General features: G+C 48.9%; 1 protein-coding gene across 2 annotated transcripts in view; it reads left to right on the forward strand.

The window, feature by feature from the left end:
• Positions 1 to 23,921, forward strand: part of MSN (moesin) — a 69,301-nt gene that overhangs the window by 13,725 nt on the left and 31,655 nt on the right. Inside the window, exon 1 of one of the 2 annotated variants that reach the window (XM_069100397.1) lies at positions 3,817 to 3,820. The exons of the other annotated variant lie outside the window; for it this stretch is intronic. The gene's annotated coding sequence lies outside the window, so the exon portion shown is untranslated. Of the gene's footprint in view, positions 1 to 3,816; positions 3,821 to 23,921 lie in introns of those variants that run through there. 2 annotated transcript variants of the gene reach the window in all.

Consider the following 23,921-nt stretch of genomic DNA (forward strand, 5'->3'; position numbering starts at 1 on the left):
TGGGGAAGGCTTTTGCTGGGTAGAGTCCTTCAAGCAGAGGGAGGCTGGATCCCCTGTTGTAGTGGGGCTTCCAAGTACCCATTAGACTAGATGGGTTTTCAAGGCCTTCCAACTCTTAGGATTCTGAATGACAGTAGAGATCACACTGTGGCCTTGGGTTTGGAGACCTGGGTTTGAATTCTGGCCTTGGGCTCTGTGGCTTTGGGCCAGTTCCTTTCCCTTCTTTGAGCTTTTTCTCCTCCACACAATGGGAATGTTAATACGGCCTCTTAGGGTTATTATAGGAAAATGACCTTATAAAGCACTATAGCAGTGTTTGTTTTGGTTTTAGGGCCAAGGAGGCAAGGGTACAGCCTATCCTAGATTGTCCAGGGCCTAGTTCAAACCACTTTCATAGAACATCCGGACTAGAGGGACCATTAGACAACACCTAGGTCGTCATCTCTTTTTTCCAGATGAGGAAACTGAGGCCCAGGGACAGGTCTGAGGTGGTCCTGAGTGTGGATTGTTCAGCCTTTTGATTTCTCCCTCCAGGAATTTCACTGTGCCCTCAGCACTGTCTCCCAGAGGGAGGGGACGAAACTAAGGGTTGTTGGCAGAAATGAGTGAGGCCTTTGGTTTAGCCCTTGGCACTTGGGAGGCCTACTGGCTGAGTGAGGTGTACTTGGCATTAGAGGTATGTGCCGCTCCAAGTACTTCAGCTTTAGCCCAGGAGAGGAGCCGGGCGTGGCAGGGACTCAGGGGCAGAGTGGAGATTGGAATGAGAATGTTGGGATCCCAGGGTGTGCCAGCCGTTTGTGTACTAGATGAGTGCCAGGCTCTCCCCAACTACTTGGGAAAATGCGTGGGGTAGTTGAGACCTTGAAGAGCCTATATCTAGCAAGGGAGGGGGGAAGAATTGCACTAAGAGTTGGGAGGTCTGAGTTCTAAGCCCAGCTTTCTTTGGGCCTCTTTCGTCATCCACTTTAGTGAAGACTTGCATTGTGGTCATGTAAAGGGTCCCTCCAACCCTACTGGACTGCAGTTTGTCTGAAGGAGATCTGGAATGCTTTAGTGGACCCACAGGTACAGTGGGAATCAATAGTGTGAGATGATAGCTAGCTTAAAAACATTATTGTTTGGAGTAGGCACTTTGAGTTTCAGCATTCTGCATTTGGCAGAGTGCCAGCCCGGTGGGGACAGAGAAGGAGGGTCAGTGACTTTGCATTACCAAGTAGAAAAGGGTGATTTTGAGAGCAGTGTGCCCCTTTATGGAAGAAGAAAACAGCTAACTAGTGAAAGGGCTAGTGAGGGGATGTTGGGCCAGCACTAATCATAACTCTAAAAACCTCGGGGCTGGAAGGGGGGATGGACCATCGAAGTCATCTGATCCAGCCTTTGACTTGACCAGAGGGAGGGACGTGACTTGTCCACGGTCACATTGCTAGTAAGGGGCAGAACTGGGACTTGAATCCGATTTTGTTAGAATTCCCCATCTGGATACCTTTTGCTGGGAGGTACCCCCATTGCTTCTCCTCCTTTGCCTTCTGAATTTTCAGTACCTGGAGGTGGGGGGCAGCAGGACTTGGAATCCTGAAGGCCAGGGTGGGGCAGATGTGCCATGGTCTAGCTCTCCCTGGTTTGAAGAACCCTCTGGGAGTGCCAACTCTGGATGATTAGATTGCTAGGCTTTTTCCAGTCTTGTTCAAGAGGGGCGGAGTGAGCAGAATGAAACTGCTGGGTAGGACTGCTTAATACCAGGGATGAGGCAATCCTTGGTCTGGGCCCAAATGGGAAACTTGGCTTTCCCATCCATCCCCTGTGGGAAGTAGCCCTTGGGAGGAGGGGATGCTCTGATAGATTCACTGGATCCACCATGAGCCTACTGGCCTTGGCTCTCCCTATCTCAGGCCACACTGAGGCAATTCTCCCCTTCCTGCTGTCTCTCTTCCCCTCCTTTCTGTTATCTCTTCTCTCTCCTTCCCTCTCCCTCTCTCCCTTCTCTCTTTTTCTCCCTTCTCTTCTTTCTTTCTCTCCCTCTTTCTTTCTCCCTCCCCCTCTCTCCCTCTTTCCCTTTCATCCTGTTTCTCCTTGTCTCCCTCTCTCCCTCCTTGTCTCCCTCTCCCTTCTCTCTCTTTCTCTTTCCCTATCTCTCTCCCCCTCTCTCCCTCTTCTCTCCCTTTCTCCCTTTCTCCCTTCTCTCCCCCTCTCTCCCTCTCTTCCTCTCTCTCCTTTTCTCCCTCTCTCCCTTCTCTCTCTCTCCCTCTCTCCTCTCCCTTTCTCCCTTAATCCCTTCTCTCTCTCTCTCTCTCTCTCTCTCTCTCTCCCCTCTCCCTTTCTCCCTTCTCTCCCCCTCTCTCCCTCTCTCCCTTCTCTCTCCCTCTCTCCTCTCCCTTTCTCCCTTAATCTCTTCTCTCTCTCTCCATCTCTCCTCTCCTTTTCTCCCTTCTCTCCCCCTCTCCCCCCCCTCCTTCTGTCCTCTCCTCTCTCTCTCTTTCTCATTGGCTTTCAGGATACATGACCTTGAGCAGGTCACTTCTCCTCTGGACCTAAGGTTACTCACCTGCAAAGTAAAGGAGACAGTCTCTCCAAGTCCCTTCCAGCTCTGATTTTCCATATTTTGTGTGCTGTCCCCATCCTTCCCCCTCCAAATCCTGCCACATAATGTTGCCCCCCAATAAAAGTCTGACCCCTTCTTGCTAGGGCCCTGGTATCCTGGCCTTCACCTGGTAAACCGAAGTTGGACGTGGCCTGCAGCCATTTGATTCCCCCCTTTCCTGCCAGCCCAGCCCTCCTGATCCCCAAACATCTGTGGTGGACAGTGGGGGTTGCCTGGTCCTTTAGGCAGCAGAAGCTTGGGACGAAAGGGAGTCCTGGGCCTCAGCTCCTTCAATTTAACAGATACTTCATGAGAAGCAGTGGCTAAAGGGCCAGCTTTGGAGTCAGGAGGATCTGAACCCAGATCCTGAGAAGGTCAAATCTCTCAGGGCCACAGTGAAGACTTAAAGTTGGAGTTTCTCATGTCAGTAAAGTCACAGGCCCAAACAATAACAATAAAAAAATAAAATAAAAAATAAAAATAACAAAAAAATACAATCATGGTTATTATTGGGGGGCAGTACGGTTCAGTAGAAAGAGCACTGGATTTGGAATCAGGAGTGGAGTCTAAATCTTGCTTCTGTCATTTGCTCCCTGTGTTACCCTAGGCAAGTCACTTGCCTATGTTGGGCCTGCCTCAGTTTGCTAATAGTAATAATAGCCAGCACATTTCAGTTGTGCTTTGAAGTTTACCAAGTACTATATGAATGTTACAGCAGCCCTGGGACCTGGTGCTATTGTTATTATAACCATTTTACACATGAGGAAATAACTTTTTTTTTTTTTTGCTTTTTGGAGGGCAGTTGGGGTTAAGTGACTTGCCCAAGGTCATATGGCTAGTTTTTGTGTTAAGTGTTTGAGGCCAGATTTGAACTCAGGTCCTCCTGACTCCAGGGCCGGTGCTCTATTCACTGGAAAGGCTTGCCCTAGGTGAGCCTTGGCCCATCTCACATACAGGTAGGTTTCAGTGCCAGCCTGAGGCAGTCAGGTGGAACCCTAAGCCCCCTTTGGGAAGGACTCGTGCTGGTAGTGCAAGCTTGTGGTAGGTCCTCTCTGGTACTCCCTTACATGTGTATGTGTGTGCCAGGACCAAGGACCATTGTGTATTGTGACCCTTCAGCCCCTACATACTCTGAAATAACCATAGGATTTCCAGTTGGAAGAGAGTCTTCAGAGGCCCTATAATTCATCCCCATCATGGTACAAGGGGAGGAAGTAAAGCAGGATTTGACTTGCCCAAGACCACACAGCAAGGTCATTCTGGAACTGGGGCCTCCTGGGGCTGAGCCAGGCCTCAACCTAGCCACTTAAGTCTTCCCTCCCTGCGTTGTTCCTCCCGTACCAGACTGTCCCCTAGACTGCCCAAATTTCATAGTCCATCTTTCCACACGGAGTGGGAAAGGAATGCAGGGTGAGTTCACCTCTTGGCTCGGTCCTGGTGCTGCTCCCAGGAGGTGTGATTGAGCATTCTTCAGTCCTCCCCAGTGTAGACACTTACTCGCCTTCTCCCCTGTTCCTCAACCACTTATTGCCTAGGAGTTCCCTATTAAAAAGTTGACTGTAAGGTTGCTTGCAAAGTACTTTCATATCTATCTTTGTTTTTTGGTAACAATTGCTCACATGTAATGCTTTGATTATAAAACACATTTCTCATAAACCGTAGATTTTGATCTAGCAGGGACCTTAGGCCATCTAGTCTATCCTCCTCCCATTACATGCACGTTGTGAGAGGGGCAGGATTTGAACTCTGGTTCTTGGACTCCAAAGCAATTACAATTTACATCTGTGAGGGAGGCAGGTTGGGGATTGTGATTCCCCCTTCAACAGATTCCTCAGAGGGACAATCACTTGCTCTAGGTCATGTAACAGATAACATAGATCTGCTTTCTGGGTGTTCCATGGTAGGATGGGTCTGGAGGGAAAGTTTGCAGATAAATCAGGTCCTGGGGCTGCTAGGTGGTATAGCGAATAGAGCACCCACCCTGGAGTGAGGAGGACCTGAGTTCAAATCCAGCCTCAGACACATAACACAAAAACTAGCCCTGTGACCTTGGGCAAGTCACTTAACCCCAATTGCCCTACCTTCCCCCCTCCAAAAAAAGCAAAACAAAACAAAAAAACCAAATAAATCAGGTCCCAAGCAGCCCCTGTAGTCACATGACCTGCCAGATTTAACTGCATCCCCCTAGGAAGAAAATAAATGAACCCTGCATTCTCTACTTCCTCTGGGGTGTGGCTGTCTCTCTCTCTGAGGCCTGAAAGTCTCTGGGGGTACTGAAGGGGAAATGAGCAGAGGAACCCTTACCCAAGAGGGCAAGCTGTTTGTGAAACAGCTGTGGCCACACCTCTTTGCAGAAGTTCCTAGGCTTTCAGGCAGACTGGGGCTCCACCCCTTGGCCTGCTAGGAGCTTGAAGCTTTCAGTTCCCCTTTCTTGGAGGTGCCACTACTAGGGGGCATCTGTTTATTCAGTCCTCAGGCCTTCCAGAAGGCTGATTTCCACACGTGTGGAATGTTGAGTGGGCCCTTAAGAGACCATTCAGGCCAATCCCCTCATTTGTACACAAACAAGCAGAGTCTCCAGAGTTATGGTATGAACCTCGCCGGCCCTGGGTGGTTTGAGTGGGGCTAAGCTTAATGAGATTGGCCTCTTTCCTTGTGGTTTTCCCTTGGGAGAGTTGCTGTGAGATAGGTTAGGGCTGGTAGAAGGAACTTGTTCACTGGGGATACCCTACATCAGTAACATCCTAACTCAGGATGGAGAGGGGCGGTAGAAGCCTGGGGGGATGCATTTGGAGCCTAGGGTGTTTGAGCTGTTATTGGCTCCTGGGTCCCCTTCTCAGAATCACATTTTTACATGCATAAAATGAAATGGAGAGGATTACAAAGGAAACTAATTACATTGAAATAACAATTATCAAAATATCGAAAAAAAGAAGTTTACCATCCCCTGGGCTAAGAACCTCTGATGTGTAAAAAGCATTGTGCTGGGCACAGAGATAGAAAGATACACTCTGGGCCCTCCAAGAATCCCATTTTCATGGTATGTGTGGGGGTGGGCAACCTGGGGCCTCAAGGCCACATGTGGCCCTCTAGGTCCTTAAGTATGGGCCTTTGGCCAAATCCAGACTTCACCAAAAGAATTTGTTCTGTGAAGTTGGGATTCGGTCAAAGAGCTGCACTTCAGGACCTAGAGGGAATTTGCTCTGTGAAGTTTGGGTTCAGTCAAAGGGCCACCCTTGAGGACCTAGAGGGCCGAAGGTTCCCCACCCCTGGGTATGTGTATTACACATATTTGTATTACTAGGAGGAGGAAAGAGGGCTAAAAAACTTGGGAGATCAGGGAAATTTTTATGAAAGAAGTATCACCTGAGGTGAGCCTTGAAAGCAGAGGAAGATTCTGACAGGTATAGGTGAGGAGGAGGAAGCAGGGTGGGGGCTTTGATGGGAGAGAAGGGGGCAGATGGGAGCCATTGTAGTGGTCAGAGTGATGAGGATCAACATCCGGGGGATGAGGGTGAAGTTTGTGACCTGAGGTAGCCAGGAGGATTGGTGGTGCCCTCAGCAGGAACTGGGAAGGTTGGGGAAAGGTGATGTGTTTGGGAGTGGAGGAAGAGGGCATGTCCCAGGTTTGGATAGGGAGCATTTTGAGATGCCTGTGGGATATCCAGGGAATTCTGCCCCATAGACAGTTGACAGTGTGAGGCTGGCTTGAGAGAGCTGGTGCTGTGTATTTTGTGCATGAGGGAACCTTGACAAGTCGCGGAGCGGTCTGGGCCTGTTTCTTTGCCTAGAAAGCAGTGATAGGACCTCTGCTACTGCCCTCCCAGGGCTCTTTAGAGGCAGCCTGAGAAGAATGTCTGTGTTCGGTGTAGGCTGGAACAGGCCTTCGAGGTCGTGCAAGTTACCTAGTCAAGTGGTATGACGTGCCCAAAGTCCCCATGAGCAGACAAAGGGGTTCCTTTGGACCTGGCCCAGAAGCTCTCTGAGCCTTTCTTCCTTCATCCAGAAAATGAGGGGACTGGCCCAGATGCCCTCAACTCCTACCCAGCTCTAGTCCTATCTCCCTGGCTTGTTTTGAGGATGAAATGAGATCCCTTAAAGACCTACCTGAAAGTCACCCACTAGCATGTGCCCCCCTCTAGCACCTTGGTTTAATATTTTTTCTCCTCCCCCAATAGAATATGAGTGTCTTGATGGCAAGGAACTTTCCATTTTTCATCCCCATATATTCCCAGAGGGCCCCTAAAGATCTTTGATCTTTCTCATCTTCTCCTGTATGACTTTGGTCCCATCCTTATCTTCCTGGCCTTGGCTGAAGAGCTCATGCCTTGAACAGTTCCTAACCAGCTGCATGGCCAAAGAGAGAATTGAGATATTGGAGTCTGTTTCAGGGCAGACTTTCTGAGGGAATGCTAAATTCTCTGAACCAGGCTGCAGATTGAGTATCATTGAGTGGAGGGCTGTGTAGGGGGTGGTGGGGTGGTGGTTGGTCTTACCTTTAGGAAAAAAGCTAGCAGGTATTATCTAGGGGGCCAAAATGTCTCCTAACCCCATTGGGGGCCATACTGAAAGCTTAGCCTGGGGTAGTTCCTGGTAGAAGGATTGTATCTTTCAATGGGTCCAATTAAGATTAGATAAGGGAGAGTCTTGGGGTGGTAATTGATATGTATTCAAAGGGCTTGTTGGGTAGAAGGGAAATTGGATTTATCTGGTTTGCCCCAGAGGACCAAACTAGCTATGGGGGAAGGAGGATTAGGCCTGATGACCTGAGCTCCCTTTCAACTCTTAAAAACTTCCTGTGGATTTGAGAAGCAGGAGTATAATAGGGGCTTCTAATTCTCGGAGCTCTTATGGTTTGGGGGTATGTCGAGCTCTGGTCTCCCTGTAATGTAATGCCAAGGAAAGGCAACTTCCCAAGGTTCAAAATACCAGCATAGGTGCTCTCCATTTTATTCAGTGACAAACCAAGAACAGAGAAGATCAAAACATGACATCATTCAAAATACAGCATTTACTAAGTGTGATTAAATAATCTCCAAGTACTACCCCACCCCAGGACCTTCCAATCATTCAATCAATTACAAAGTCCCTGTTCTAAATACTACTCCACCCCAGGCTATGCCTTCATTTAGTACACCACAAAGCCCCTCTTCTCAAATGGAGATTAGTTTCCAAACATAAGTAAAGTACATTCATTTTTCAACCATAGAACACAAAAAGGTCAAAAAGTTCCCCACCCCTGGATCACAATTGAATCTACCCCAGAGTTACATCAAGTTTAAGCACAGCACTTAATACCCAAATGGAGGTCTTTTCTTCATCTTGACAAGAGGCAAGTTCTCAGCAATCTTAGTTCCTGGGGAGACAAGGCTTAGCAAGGCCACAAGATACATTGCCAGTCCCTTCATCAATCCATCCTCTGTCTGCAGAACAGTCCTAGAACCCCTGAAAACATTAGCAAAACCCTCTCCCAGGATTTCTGTAAACATTCAACAAGAAAATCCTTCTTCAGGGCTTCTGAACCAACAGAAAGGTTCCCAGACCCCTGCAACAACAGCACTGTCCTTCACCAGTGGACAGTATTCACTCTGTCTGCAGGACAGTCTCCAGACCCCTGCAACAACAGCACTGTTCTTCACCAGTGGACAGTATTCACTTTCTGTGTGCAGGACAGTCTCAGGGCTTCTTGACCAAAAGCCAGGTTCCAGGACTTCTTCAACAAAAGGACTGTCTTTCACCAGTGGACAAATCTGGCAAAACAACATCAAAACAGCCAGACAAAGTACCAGCAAATCAGCCATGTCTCCTCAGCCCTTGGCAGCTCAGGGGGCAGGTCTCAAAAGTCCAGGGCAATTCAAAGCGGCACTCAGCAATTCTCTCAGTCTCTCTCTCTGTCTCCACGAGGTGCTGCTTCCAAAAAGTTCTTCTGCCTCTCCCTTGTCTCTCCAAATCTACGTCACCAGCTCCTCCCAGTTCAGGACTTTCTTTTCACATCAACAAGTCCATCCTACAGGTGGGATTAACAAGCTCTGGGTTTTAACACAATCAATTTGAAAACCAAGCCTATACAGGGGAATCTTTAAATGCCATTACTATCACACTCCCACGCCCCTTCCAGTTCTGAAGGTGACAGTGGGCAAGGGGGTCTTGGGCAACATGGATTATGGGAGTAGGGCAGGGGTGGGGAACCTTGGCTGGGAGTCCACTTGTGGCCCTCTAGGTCCTCAAGCGCAGCCCTTTGAATCCAAACTTCATAGAACAGATCCCTTTAATAAAAGGATTTGTTCTGTAAAATTTGGGCTTGGTCAAAAGGTTGCACCTGAGGACCTAGAAGGCCTCATATGACCTTGAGGCCTGGAGTAGGAGGTAACAGATTTGCTAGCCATAGGTTGAGACTGAACTTTTCAGGGCCTCATATGATAGAGGATGGTGTGTGGATCCCATGTTCCTTCTCCAAATGAGTGGTGGTGATGGTGACAGAGTTCAAGACTGGGTACCCAGTTTTACTAGACCAGGGGGCTTAGCCATTTTTGTGACCTGGTTGTTGTTGAGTCATTTTTTTTAGTCGTATCTCACTCTCTGTGACCCTATTTGGCGTTTTCTTGACAGATTTACTAGAGTGGTTTGCCATTTCCTTCTCCAGCTCATTTGACGATGAGGAAACTGAGGTAAACAGGGTAAAGTGACTTACCTGGGATCACACAGCTAGGAAGTGTCTGAGGCCAGCTTTAAACTCCTAAAGAGGAGTCTTCCTAACTCTAGGCCCTCTATCCCCTGCACTGCCTGATTAATGCTTTTAAATATATAAAATAAAACATGTCGGGTACATTTTATTGAAATACAGTTCTTAAAATATTTTTTTGAAAAACAGAAGTTAGTGGTCCCCAGGTTACTAGACTGTTTTTTTGTATATGCTTAAGAATAAATTGTTTCCCTGATAGAACATAAGCTTTGTGAGGGCAGGGGATGCATAGTATAGTGTGATTGATGATGAATAAATGTTTATTTGACTTGCTTGAGCAGCTCATAGCTAACGTTCCAAAATTCATTTAAAAGAAAGGAAGTGAATTACTTCATACTTCCTGGAAAATTTGTGGCAGAGACTAGATTGCCCCTGTTTCTGAATCCTCACTCTTCCTACGTCACCATGCTGCCTTTAATAGAAACATTGTCCGAGGTCATCTGGGCTGACCCCCTGTTTCCAGAAATGTGGCCCTCCGGATTTAGGAACAGTCAGGCTTCTAGCCAGTCAGAATTAGGTACCAGAAGTTCAATTCAGCTTCTTTTTCGTACAGCCTGGGCCTGGAGGCATTTGAGGGGCAGACCAGGGTTCTGGCCCACTCCAGGGACTTGAAGTGGGACAAGGAGGCCTAGTGCTTCAAATTGTCTGACTCGGGCCTTTTCCTTTCCTTCTTGCCCTCCTGATTTGGGTGGGGGTAGGCCAAGAGGGAGCTGCTGCTTGCCATAGGGTGACTGTGACCCTTACTCCTTGGGGGGGGGGGGGGGGGGGGGGGGGGGGGGGGGGGGGGGAGGGGGGGAGGGGGGGGGGGGCCCTTGGCTCTGAAATGGAGCAGCTGGGAGGAGGGCAAGGGCTTCCTCCCAGATGCTGACAGGGAGGCTCGGAAGCTTCTGGCTCTGCCCTGCTCTCTCCCCCCCCTTCCCCTCCCCCTCCCCCAGGGATCCTGAGCCACTGAGACTCTGTCTCCACTCATTGGGTCTGTCTGTTGGTTCAGTGGGAGTCTGGACAGCCAGCTGCTCAGGCTCAGCCTCCTGCCTTGCCTGGGGCCTGGGGCAGGGGGCAGCACCAGTGTTGTCAAAGAGCACAGATGACCAAGGCCTTGTTTGCCTCCCAAATTTGAGCTGCTACAGATCTTCTGTTTACATTGTGGATTATCTGAGCTAGATAGAAGACTGGAGTTGGGAAGCCCAGGGAGACCTGGGTTCAAATCCCTCTCAGATACTCAATAGTGTGGTATGACCCTGGGAAAGTCACTTTACCTCTGGACATCAGTTTCTTCTGGAAAATAAGGCCTTAGGTGGCCTCCAGGGTCTCTTCCAGATCTCAAGCTTGTCACCTATGTGTGACCTTGGGCAAATCACTTCACTCCCTGGGCATCGGTTTTCTCATCTGTAAAATGGGCTGGGGGGTGGGGGGAATGTGTAGATGATACCAAACTCCTAGATCCATGATCCCTTATCCCAATAAAGAGAGTAAGACTGAGGGAGGGGAAGGCACCCCAAAGGCACAGACCTGTTAGAACCCCAATCCAGTTCTAACAGAATGTGTGACTTGACTTTATTGGGGAAGGTGAGTTGTGTGTGTGTGTGAAGGAACTTCAAACAAAGGGTCTTGCTGCTCCCTCTAAAAGAGGTTAATTCTCTCAGTCCTGGGACTCTGATGGAAGACATCCTACTGTGCTTAGCAATCTGAATGTACTTCAGAGCATTCTGCCTCCCCTTCCCCCTTTCAGTTTTATTTCTTAAGGCTTCCTGTCACCTTCAGTCACATAATCTAAGATCTCAGAGGCCACATAGCTTGGTGGGTAGGGCACAGGACTCAGAGGCAGGAAGGGCTGGGTTCAGATCATGCCTCAGACCCTTATTGGTAAAATACGGCCTCTTGAGACCTGTGCTCCCATGATCCTTCACTGCTTATAGAACAGCCTTGACTCCTTGAGGGCAGGGATTGGGCTGGGCTCTTTAGACCCCCTAGAAACACTGAGGCAGGGGAAGAAGGTGTAAGGGCTTGGCCCCACAGCCAGCTGGTGAGGGAGCTGAGCTGGTGGACAGCCCATGTTCTCCTGACTCCGACCTAGTCAATCAATCAATACCAAGCATTTTGTAAGTATGGCCAAAGCAAAAAACAAGACTGCTGCTACCCTCTCTGTTCTGTTAGGGGCCTCATGCTGTGTATTGCAACTATCTCCATTTTAATCTCCCAGGTTGGGTTTGGGCGGGGAAAGAGGAGGCAAGATAGCCTGGGAGTACTTCCCCCACCCCCATGTGTCAGAGCCTGTTGTGGGGAGGGGGAAGTGTGCTAATGAGTCTGTCTCTCCTCTCCCGTCCACTGCTCCTGCCCTTTGAGAACAGGATGTGGGTAGCACCACATCTTGTATGATACCAGCTGGTAGGAGAACACCCGCTGGCCTAGTGGGGCTGGCTGGGAGACTGTTGCTCAGGTATTCTGGGAGAGAGTCCTGTCCTGCCTTGGCTCAAGAGGGATTTCTCCCACCCCTTTGATGTTTGACTAGGTTATAGGCAGCTTAATCCCTGGTCCTTTGCTTTGCCCTGGGCAAGAACATGGACCAGAGTCTGCTTTGTGTTCAAATGTGAAATCGTCCCAGATTAGGAGCCCCTTGAGGGCAGGGCCTGTTTTACTTTCTTTATACACCCCAGTGCTTAACATAGTCCCTGCTACATAGTAGGTATTTCATAAATGTTTGTTGACTGACCCACTGGTCCTCAGTTTCCTCGTCTGCAAAGGAATGTGGCCACTCTTGATCTCCAGGGGTCCAGGACTCAAATGTTGGGACATACTAAGCCAGGGTGCCAACTGTGACTGTGAGTGCATTGAAATGCCTAAAAATAGAAAATGCAGAGGATTCAGAGGAAGCCAAGAAGTCCACAGACCCCAGATGAGGATGCCATCCCCTAAGTCCACTGAAAGAAAGTTGATAAATTACTAAGGCGGTTCTGTCGATTCCTTTGAGCCAGTGGCATGCTTCAGAGATGCCCTTAGCCCTTAGTGATCTTCCCCCTTGGCGATCCTGCCCCTGCTGCCACCACTTTGCCTGATCTATGATGATTGTGGGGGCAAGGCTTTAGTCTGAGTAGGGAATGGAATGGGCCACCATGGGAGGAGGGGAGGGGAGGCCTACTTGGTGACCAGCTGGCCTAGATACTCTCTGAGGATCCTTCCTCTGACTCTGGGATGTCTTGCCTCAGAACTGGCCTGCCAGGGGAGATGATACCTCTTTCCCCCTTCTCTCAGGTCCTTGTCTTTTTTTGGTAGGCCTTGAGTGCCATAGTGAGGGCTAGTCTTCCTTTTCCCCTCCCTTGACTTGGGCCATTTCATGGCCTGGAGAGCTGAACTGGGGGGAGGGGAGGAGCATGTAGCTTATTTCCCCAGCAAGGGAGGGTGTGGTCTTCCTGAAATGGCCTGACCCTCTGCTAGCCCTGGGTACTGGGAGCTCCTCCCTCATCACTCTTGTTTCTGGGCCCTTGAACCCCTGCCCCTTCTGCTCACCATCATCCAGTGCTGTACAAGGCAGTGACCTCCAAATATGTCAGCAATAATCACCAGTCACCAAGCTGTGGTTAAGTTCCTACTGTGTGCTGGGCACTCACAGGGAGGGTGGGGCCCTGAGGGAAGGCAACATGGACTCATCAGAGTAGAAGAAAACTGAAACAAAGTAATTGGCTGTGTTGTGGGGAGGTAGAGAGGAGATTATTCTCATTTTACAGATGAGGACATTGAGTCTCAGTGGCTTGCTTACGGTCACGCAGCCAGGAAGTAGCCAAGGCTGGGTTTCAGACCTAGGGCTCTCCTGGCTCCGAGTCATAGAATCATCAATCTCAACCTGGAAGATCATCTAGTCCAATACCCTTATTTTCTAGAGGTGGAAACTGAGGCCCAGGGATCTGGAGGATTTGAACCTGGGACCTCTGATTCAAAGCCTAGCACCATCTCCAAAGGAACCCTCCCTATTTGCTACTTCCTGCCTCTGTGGCCTTGGACACATGACTTCACCACTGGGCCTCAGTTTTTTCTCCTCTAGGAAATGAGGTGGTTAACTGATCCCTAAAGACCTTTCTGGTACTTGGTTTAGCCCTGTGCCTTTCCCAGTTCACTGTGCCAGGCCTTTCAGCTTTTCCAAGTGATTTCCTCATAATAGCTGTGTGGTCAGTCCCAGAAATTGCACCCCTGCTTTAGAGAGAAAGAATGGAGGAACTCCCCATTCCTGTCTTTTGGGTTCATCCTGCCTTTTTTCTCTCCTCAGTCCACTCAGGCCCCTTCTTATGCACATGGCTAGTCATCACATGTTACTTCTTCCAGGAAACCTTTCTTGATTTCTCCCTTTACCTTCCTCACTCAGGAAACATGTGTTTGTTTCTTATTCTCTTCAGTCTGAGCACCCTGAAGGTATGGAACAGGCCTTATGGAAACTCCTCCTCTGAGGGCCCTTCTAACTCAGATGCTGGGATTCAGGACTCTGGGGGGGGGAATGGGAAGGGGAGAGAGAAAGGGGGAGAGAGAAGGAGGGAAAGGGGGAGTGGGGAGGGGGAGAGAGAGAAGAGGAAGGGAGGGAGAGGGGAGTGGTAAGGGGGGAGAGAGGAAGAGGGAGAGAAAGGGTGAAGAGGGAGGGGGAGAGGGGAGAAACAGGAGTGGGGAAAGAGGGGGAGAAAGAAGGAAGAAAAGAGGGGAGGGGGGATAGAGGGAGAGAAAGGGGGGAAAAGGGAGGAGGGGAGAGGGAGAGAAAAGGGGGAAGAGGGAGGGGGCAAGAGGGATGGAAGGGAGTGGGGAGGGGGAAGAGAGAGGGAGGGAGGGAGGGGGAGAGATGCATTCTAGTCCATTCTATGTATGCCTCATCGAGAATCCCCTCTGTGATATTAAAAAAAGTCTTGATAAGCTGTATAAATCTCCTATCAGTCCCCTGATCTTCCAGTCTAGAAAGCATGTCCTGAGAGGAAATGAGCTTAGTCTGGCTGGGCTGTTCTCCATGGAGGCAGGCTAACTCTGCGTGAACACCTGGAAATGGAGCCCCGTTCACTGTCTAGCCCTTTTGATTCTCTTTTTCATTTTTGTTGCTATCTTGTTTTCCGATCACCCAAATTTCCCGGTGTGTCCCTTCCCTCTCCCTTCTCCTGCCTTGCCAACCATCACTTGGAACAAATAATCAAAAAAAGAAGAAAAAAAAGTTAGGGGGAGAAAGCCATTCGAACAGAGTGTAACCAGTCTAGTGACTGAATCTGGCCAGATGGTCATCCCCCCTCCCCAGCCATTGCCCTTGCCCTTTTTCTGGGTTTAAGCTTTGACCAGCCTTTCCATAATTTCCTCTGGGTTTTTGGCAGAAATGAAAGTCTAGGCTCACCTCCCTGTAGTCCATCCATTGCCACCCCACTCTTTATGGTCCTATTTCCCCTTCTGCCTCCATGACCCTCAGACATCCCTGACCAGACCTCAGTAGTCACAATAACCATAGTCAATTAAATTTATTCTGTTCACGGCCTCTCGCCAGGTCACATCCACATTCTCTTCTCTTCCCTGACTCTCCTGAGCTTAACTCCTAGTACTCAGAGGCACAGTTGGCCTTGTGCTTCCTGCCCTGTGGAAAGCCCCTTCCCATTATGCATCGGTATCCTGTAGAACATGGGGCTCCCAGCCTAGTGACTGAGTTTACGGGGGCCTACCTTGAAGAGGGGCAGCTGGGTGGAGTGAAAGGAGTCTGGGATTGATGAGCCCTATTACTTCCTAGTCATTTAACCTTAGATTTCTTCCCATTGTGAGGCCTAGGTTTCCCACACTATCATATCAGGAAGATAATACCTGCCCTATTATAGGGATATCAGCCAGACAGTCCTTGTCCACGGAAAGCCTCCATAGAAGCAGATAAGTATATCCACAATCGTTTGAGGAAGGAGGCAGCATTAGCTTCCCATAGGAGGTGGCCCATGAACTGAACCTTGAAGAAAGCTAAGGAAAGAGAGGCAGAGGGGAAGAGGGAGGGCATTCCAGGGAAGGGATGGGGGGCACAGTCTGGGCAAATGTGGTATATGAGGAACAGCAAGTAGGCCAATTTAGTTGAAATGTTGGAGTATGTGAAGGGGAGTAATGTGCATAATATCTTGGAACATAGGCTGGTGCCAGGCCGTGAAGGGCTTTGAGTACCAAGATAAAAAGTTTGTATTTATCCTAGAGGCAATTGGGAGCCATTGAAGATTCTTGACCAAAAGAGGGACATGCTATGTCATTTCCCTGCCTTGAGTTTTGGTTTCCTCTCCCTATAACATGAGAGCATTGGACTGGGTGGTTTAAAAGGCCCTTTCATTTCTAACCACTTTTGTGTTTGGTCAAAGGAAGCACCAGATTGTAACCTCTGCTGGGTTTTTGTAGGCCCCTCTGGGTGATGGGGCTTCAGGTCAAATGTGGGAGAAGAGAATGGTACTATTTATACAGCTCATGTGGGCTCCTGAGACGGGCAAAGGAAAAAATGATGTGTCCTCCATGGGAATGTCTTTTAGGAGTGTGAGCTTTGGATTGAAATAAATATGTGGTGAGTAGTCTTGTGGCAGCAAGAGCTAGAGAAAGAGTAAGGGGTAGAAGGCCTTGGAGAAATGTGTTTTGGATGATGAGGGAGAATCCTAGAGCTGCTTGAGCCTTTGGAGATCATTTCATCCAACCCCTCTCCCCATTTTACAGATGGAGAAACTTGAGTCCCAGAGCTAGGCAGTGGGTGACCAAAGTCAGACTGAGTCTGCTCTGTTAGAGGTGCATGGGGCCTTTAAATTTTAGATTGTACTGATTTGGGGGGGGAGGGGATAGGAGGAGGGAGATGCTAGTCACCAAAGGGTCTAGAACATCTGAGGGCCTTCGTTTGTAGCACATGATCAGTCAAAGTTTGTCAGAAAGTCTTTTTAAATGTGCTGTGGTTTCCGGTCCAACTCCTCCCTTCGTTGCCTCAGCCTCAAGTTGCTCTGGGTAGAGTAAGTCAGGTGGCCTACTACCATCCTCTCCTCTCACCATCCACATTGCTTTGTCCTCAAGACTCCCTTGGTGACTTGGTCTGGCCTTCCCTTGGCATTTTGTCTTTTTTTTTAAAGACTTAAAATTATCTTTTTAAAAAAGTTTTAACAGCTCCTTTCGGTTGGCTTTTCAAAAATATACTATTTTTTCTCTATCTGGTTTCTGAAAGGATACCAGTTAAACAAAACTGATGAATAGATCCAGTGAGCCCTTTGCTTTTTGGAGGGGGTAAGGCAGACAATTGGGGTTAAGTGACTTGCCCAAGGTCACATGGCTAGTAAGTGTTAAGTGTCTGATGTTGGATTTGAACTCAGGTCCTCCTGACTCCAGGGCCAGTGCTCTATTCATTGTGCCACCTAGCTGCCCCATCCATTGAGCCCTTTGGACAAATGTAGACAACATCTTTAGGAATTTGGCTGCCTTCTCTTACTCTGGGCATCATGGACCTTCTGCCTGGTTTTGCTTTCTTCATTCTGTATCAGTTAGTATAGCTCTTCCCATATTTCTCTGAATTCCTCATTCATCATTTCTTAAGTCACATTGCTCTATTAAAGTCATGTCTCATTCCTCTGTTGCACAGTGCATGGTCACCCACTGTTTCCTGTTTTGGGTCACTATGTAAAGTGCTGCTGGAAACATTTGGGTGTGCACAAGGTCTTCTTTCCTGATCCTGACCTCTGTTGGTGGCCAGCTAAGCCTCCAAGGTTTTTAGGGCAAGACATTCTATATTTTTTTTTGGAGGGGGGGTTGCTGGGAACCCAAGTAGGAAGCATGATTTTACCAATTGTAAGCACCCTGGCAAATCATTTCCCCTCCCTAGGCCCTAGGCCTCTCCTTTATCCCTCTGCAAAGTGAAAAATTTGAACTATAAAGGTAAAATAAGAAACATTTTTGTTTAAAGTGAATTGACCCAGATCATTGAGGTCTTGACTAGATAGAAAAAATCCTGACTTGGAGCTAGGCCTAGTGGGCCTTGGAGTGTGCTCATCCCACCTCCTGTCTACCAATCCCAGATGGCTCTCCTAAAGGAGATGAGCCCATTCAGGGCCTGAGAGCATTCTAAGGGAAGAAGGGAGTGTGAATGAGAGCCTAGGTGATAAAGACAGAAGGCTTTTCCTGGGGCTTAGGAGGGCCTGGTTTCTAGGCCTAACCGTGCCACCAAGCAGCTTTGTAACCTTCAAACCCCGTACTGGATCACGGTTTTCCCATCTGGAAAATGAGGGTATTAGAAAAACTGAACTCTGAGCTCCCTTCTGGCTCCGGGATTCTGGTTGGGTCTGAGAGCTTGGATTGGGAGACTAGTTTGAGGGAGTCCTGGTCATAGCCCATCTTGTTGTGTCTGCTGTTGCTGCCCACTGCCTGCTGATGAAATAGGTTGGCAGGCAGCCCGGGAGCCTTCAGCTCCTTTAGGGAGGCTGTTGACTCATGGGTGGGAACGTTGAGCTGGATAAAGGCAACTTGAGGGTATTCCTAGGAAGCAGTAGATGTGGGGCAGAGGCTTCCTCTCTTGTCTTCCACAGCCCCCCACACTGATGGGTCCATGGCCTTCTTCCCCAAGTGTTTGGGTTAGCTCAGACAATGGCAATGACTATTGGTGAGGGCCTTGGAGAGCCATGCTTAAACAGGAATCAATTCGTCTAATGTCAGCCACCAGTGGCTTTCCAACTTTCGCTTAGAGAGACCTCTAGTGACAGGTCAGCTACCCACACTCCATGCCGGGCCCCTGTAGCTCATCCCACTCAGCCCAATTTGAGGTACTGCTGACTCGTAGGAAGGTTGTCTTTGCATCCACATGATGTCTGCTCCTGTCCAGTAGTTCTTTCCTGGTCCAATATCTTCTGTGTGATGACCCCTCAAAGACAGCTGGCATGTCCGTTTCAACTGATCATTGTATGGCCTGGTCTTCAGTCATCTTAAACATTCTCCACCTTAGCCATGGCCTTCCTCAGATATGGTCCTTAGAGTATTCCAGATGTGGTCTGATGAGGTAAGGGGCTCCCAGGGTCATTGCTATCCTTGTGACCCAGGTGTGTGGTGTGCCTAGGGAGGAGGAGACAATTCCTCATTTTACAAATTGGGATTTGCTTGAGGATTTCCCACATACCTTCTGTTTTCCTCAGGCCTTTCACTTCTGAACAGGGAATCGTAACCTTGAGTCAGACCACTGGTGGTAACCAGTCAGCAGCTCCATCTCTTCAGTGACTAGGACCCCGTCCTTGTTTGATCTTTGTCTAGGAGTTACAGTCACTTTTAGGGGAGCTCACCAGGTCCCTTGGGTCTGAGCTGCCCACTTCCTGTAGCTCCTTTGTGTGTGTCCCATAATGCTATTCACTAAGTATCAGAACTGCCATGGAAGGGTCATTGGAACATCTAGTCTTAAATGACAAGAGATTGTTCAAGTCATGGTGTGGGACCATAACAGTGGTCTTATACAGACCCATAGTTTTATGGAATACCTAACTAAGATGTCCCCAAACAAGACCAGAGTAAGTCAGGAAGACCAGGAATCATACCCCAGCTGAACAACTGTTACCTTAGGCAGTCACTTATCTTGGCCTCAACTTTTTCACTTGTGAAATGGACATAATATGCACTTCCTCCTGAGATCATGGCTATAAAATGCTTTGTAAAGTGTAATGTAGATCTCAGCTTATTGATGAATGAAAAGATTGATCAGGGTCTTGCTGTGTGCAAAGCATTGTGCTAAATGTTAGCTACAGAGAACAAAGCAGCAGGGCCCTGAAAGGGGGGAGATAGCACAGGAAGGCCCAGCTGCAGGCCAGATGGAAAGGCCCAGAAATGACAGGGTTTGGAACGTGTACTGTATGCGGGTGCACGCACATGAGCATGCATGTTTGTGTGTGTGTGTGTGTGTGTGTGTGTGTGTGTAGAGAGAGAGAGAGAGATGGGGAAGCTTTTGGACAAATGACTTCAGCCTCAAAGGAAAGGAAGTATTTCAATAAACACAGATGAGGAGAGGGAAGTCTGTTTCAGACCGGAGGCAGCCATGGGGCAAAGGCCCAGGTCAGGTCAGAAGGGTGCCCTGTTTGGCCAGACTGAAGGGTATAAAGAGAAGGGGGAGTGGGCCTGGCGAGGCAGGAACCTAAGTGTTTGGCATCTCTTCTATGTGATAGCCCTTTTGGCAGGCAGTTTAGTGAAGTCTGTGGCTTTCTCAGAATCATATTTTCAAATGTGTAAAATCAGACACACAGTATTGCCAAGGAAATCAGTGATATTGAAATGTAGCTGTCAACCTTTTTTTTCCTTTTTGGAGGGGGGAGGGCAGGGCAATTGGGATTAAGTGATTTGCCCAAGGTCACACAGCTAGTAACTGTGTCTGAGGCCAGATTTGAACTCAGATACTCCTGACTCCAGGTCTGGTGCTCTATTCACTGCACCACCTAGCCGCTCCTGTTAACTATTTTTTAAAAGTAGTTCACAGAGTCCAGGTTGGAAAGGCCTACTCTAGGCCCTGTGGTGGGAAGATGATTCCCAAGAACAATCAGGAGGAGGAAATTTTGGGGGACTTCCAGGACTCAAAGGCATTCTGGAGGCCATTGAGTTCAGCCTGTCTTAATTTTTTTTTTTTGGTCTTTTTGGAAGGGGGAAGGCAGGGCAGTTGGGGTTAAGTGACTTGTCCAAGGTCATGCAGCTAGTAAATGTGAAGTGTCTGAGTCCAAATTTGAAGTCAGGTCCTCCTGACTCCAGGGCTGGTGCTCTATTCACTGCACCACCTTGTTGCCCTTATGTGACTGTGGATAAGTCCCTTCCTTGGTCCTTCCTTGGCTCCTTAGCCTAGCTGGCCTCTTTGGTTCCTTACAATTTTAGATCTGGCATCTTCTGATTCTCTCTAATTTGTTCTAGAGAAGTTTTGTGAATCATCCATTGCTGAACCCAATACTCTGTCCCTCAGAGGCACTTACTATGTTTTTTGAAATCTCTTGGCTTTCCCAAGCTCATGGAGTCAATCTAGGGTCAGGGTCAGACCTAGGCCCAGAACCAAGGTCTCCTGTCTCCACCTCATTCTTTTTTTTAATTTTTTTTTGCTTTTTTGGAGAGGGGGAGGTAGGGCAATTGGGGTTAAGTGACTTTCCCAAGGGCACAAGGCTAGTTTTTGTGTTAAGTGTCTGAGGCTGGATTTGAACTCAGGTCCTCCTGACTCCAGGGCTAGTGTTCTATTCACTGTACCACCTAGCTGCCCCTCTCTACCTTATTCTCCTTGGCCTTGCTACTAATGTGACAGTCCTGGGTTGCTCTCTTGTGTTCCATCCCCCATCTCACTCTGAGGGGTAACGGTACAGAATCCGTGTTCAGAGGCTGATGCAGAGACAGGGAACTGAGGAGACAGCCTTTCCAGTGAGACCGAACATCCTGGGAGTGCACCCAAGACTCTGGCATTCTGCCTAGAAATCATAACAATGTCAGATGTGTGAATGGTGCTTCCATGTCTCAGTTGTAGTGGTTTGGGGTCAGAAGACCTGGCTGTGAATCCTGGTCCTACCCTGTGCTAGCTGTGTGACTTGAGGCATTTCATTTAATTGGTCTGATCCTGAGGGAGACAGCATGGGATGGTGGGTAGAGAATAGGCCTCAAGGCCAGGAAGACTCTGAATGACTGCTTTGGTACATGGCATTTCCTCACATGGGACTTCCCTTTCCTGTGGCAAACAGATCTAGCCACTGTCCCCAGTGATGAACCTTACTCCGTTTCCTCATGTGTAAAGGCAAAGGTTTGAATTCTTTGAGGTCAGAATTCAGTCAGTTTGTGACTTTGAATTTATTAGAAGAGGCCATGGAGTAGAAGTAGCTAAGCCTGGCCAGCCAATGGACTCTGAAAAGCTTGGGGAATAGGGAGGAAGGGCTTGGCTGTGTAACTGTACCAGGTACTGGATCTGGGCTGGAAAGGAACGGAAGTACGGAGGGAGGGAGTGAGTCAGTAGGGCCGGTGGAGGAGAGCTGGGGATTAAAGCCGCCATTGTTTCTCTGTGGAAAACAGCTGTTTCAAGCAATGCCCTCATCTTGGAGGGAAACTGTTCCCATCCCGCCCTGCCCATAGCCTTATACCAGGCAGGTGGCAGGAAGTGAGCATTGAGGACTAAGTGTAGGGAATAGGGGAGGCCTAGATGAGACTGTGGCGACAGCTGCCTGAGGGCAGAGTCTCTGGGTAGTCTAGTTATGGTGAGGACATTGGATTTGGACTCTAGAGGCCCTCAGAAGGGAGGTTATATCCTAGCTCTGTGAGCTCCACCAAGTTATTTCCTGTCCCTGAGCCTCAGTTTCCCTCTATGATATGATAGTGGAAAGAGTACCTGGCTTTGCTGTTTACTAACTATAACCTAGGGCAAGTCACTTATGGAAACTGAGGCCCAGAGAAAAGCTCTCTAAAGGATGACTTGGACAGTATGATTTCTAAGGTCTCTGTAAGCCTGAAATCAGTGACTAGGCAGATGTTGTGAGGTTCTCCTATTCAGGAGCCCTCTCTGCCCCCACCCCATCCCCAATGCCCCTCTTTCTTAGAGAATATGGGGCCCGGGTCAATACTGGAACACTGGACCTGGGCAGTCGGCAGCTGCCTCTCTTGGCCTCACTCTAAGAAGATGGTTCCATTCATCTCAGGAGGTAGCCCTTAGCTCAGAATATTGAGTTAGAAGTGTGCTGTGGTAGAGGGGATGTTAGACTGGGAGTCAGAAGACCACTGCTACTTACTATATCTGTGTCTTCTGGCAAGTCCCTTCCCCTCCCCCACCTGTACAATAAGAAAGTTGGCCTCAGTGGCCTCTGAAGTACCTCTGGGCTCAATTTAGAGTTCTGTGACAATGGGGGTGTGGGATGAAGCTGGTTGAGTTTGGGCATGGAAACAACTCCAACCAAGGCCTCTGTGGTCTTGAGTGCCTTACTTCTCTTGGATAAACCACTGGAAAGTAAGGAAGTGGGGAAAACCATGATCCTCTGCAGGATACCGAGGCTGGGCCATGTGTCTGTGCTCCAGGGTGGGGGCTTCTAGTCCCCAGAGAAGGGCTTAGTGTGGGAAATTTCTGTGTCCAATTAACAGTTGGCTGTTCTGACCCTCTGGGTGGTTTTGGGGAGGGCGAAGAGAAAGACTCCAATGGAGAGGTTGGTGTGATGGTTCAGGGATAGGATTCTCTGCCCTCCCCCCCCTCCCCCAGCTCTCTGTTCCTCAAATGTTTAATATTCTCCAGAAGTGTTGGCTCAGGCCCAGAATTTTTTCCCTAATTCTCAGGGCTGGGATGGAACTGTATAAACAGTTCTCCACAGGGGGCTTCCTCATTTGACTTTATTTCCCCCCACTTGGGGCAAGACTGGGAGGCTCCTTGGGAAGATTTTCTGCTGACTCTAGAGATTCTGTTTTTGGTTTGGGGATAGCATGTGTTTCACAGGCCTCTTAAACTAAATGGAGCCAAGGAATTATTCTTAGCACTGTTGGCCCAATCCTGGAGGCCGTGGTACCCAATTGGGGATCCATCCCATACTCATTGTGGTGAGATGCCCATAGGCCACAGTGCCAGCCTCCGAGGTGTTTGTTCAAAGGCCTGAGTTATGAGTTAAGACTAGCCCAGGCTCAAGGCTGCACTACATATTGGGTGGTATCTCGAAAAGTCAGGCCTGGGGCCAAGCCCTAGATGTGTAATCATGGGACACGGTTTTCCAAATTCTCCGAGCCTTAATTTCGTCACTTGTAAAAGGAAGAGGAGAGTAATGCCACTTCACAAGGCTCTTCTAGCCCTTAAAGTTCGAGAAACAGCAACTGTTAGTCCTTGGAGGAAGCACTGGAGGCTTCTGGGATTGAGACCCTCTTCTGCATTAAGGCCCCCATCAAGATTCCTAGCTACCTCTTCAGACTGACATTTCCACTTGGATTGGGCAAGGAGACAGAAATAGTGATCTCCAACATTTAACATTCTTTCAAATCTGAGTCTTTGGAAGGCCCTCAGCAGAGCTTTTCTCCAAGACCTTTTCTTTGGGCCTCAGTTTCCCTGTGTGAAGAATGAGGAACTTGAGTTGGTCAGGGCAGGAAGCCAGGACTCTTGCCTAGCTGCATCACATCACCTTGGGCAAATCTTTCTTTCTCTCCCTGGGCCTCAGTTTCCTCCTCTATAACATGACATGGTTGGACCAAATACTCTCTTAACTTAACATCATTTAGAGCTGGGGGCAGCCATTATCTCTCAGCTTGGACTGGAGCCTTCTGAAGGGGTCTGAGTCTTTCTCTCCCCTCCCCCCCCCAAGATTCTTCCTGATAACAAGACTTAGTGAGAATACTTGGGTTGGGGAATTTTTGTTTCTTTCTGGGAGTCATACCCTTTCCTCTGTTCCCTCCCCTTCCTCCCAGGTCTCTTCTCTCCCCAGACTCCAGCTAGCCTATCTTGCCTGGTAAGGGATGACTATAGCCCCCTTTGCCTCTCCCCTTCTCGCACTCCCCAGACTCTAAGAGAAATAACCCATGTTAGTGGCCAGGATTTCATTTCCATATAGGGAAGTGCTGCTGGAAGGGTACCTAATGACCCTTTTGCTTGGCCAGTTTGGAGTGGTGCCTGAGGAGCAGGATGCTGGGGGACAACGCCCAGGTTAGGGGTTGGCT

This window comes from Petaurus breviceps, unplaced genomic scaffold (genome assembly GCF_028583685.1).
Source record: "Petaurus breviceps papuanus isolate PSGF00001 unplaced genomic scaffold, PetGlider_PUasm1.0 400, whole genome shotgun sequence".
Lineage (NCBI taxonomy): Eukaryota > Metazoa > Chordata > Mammalia > Diprotodontia > Petauridae > Petaurus > Petaurus breviceps.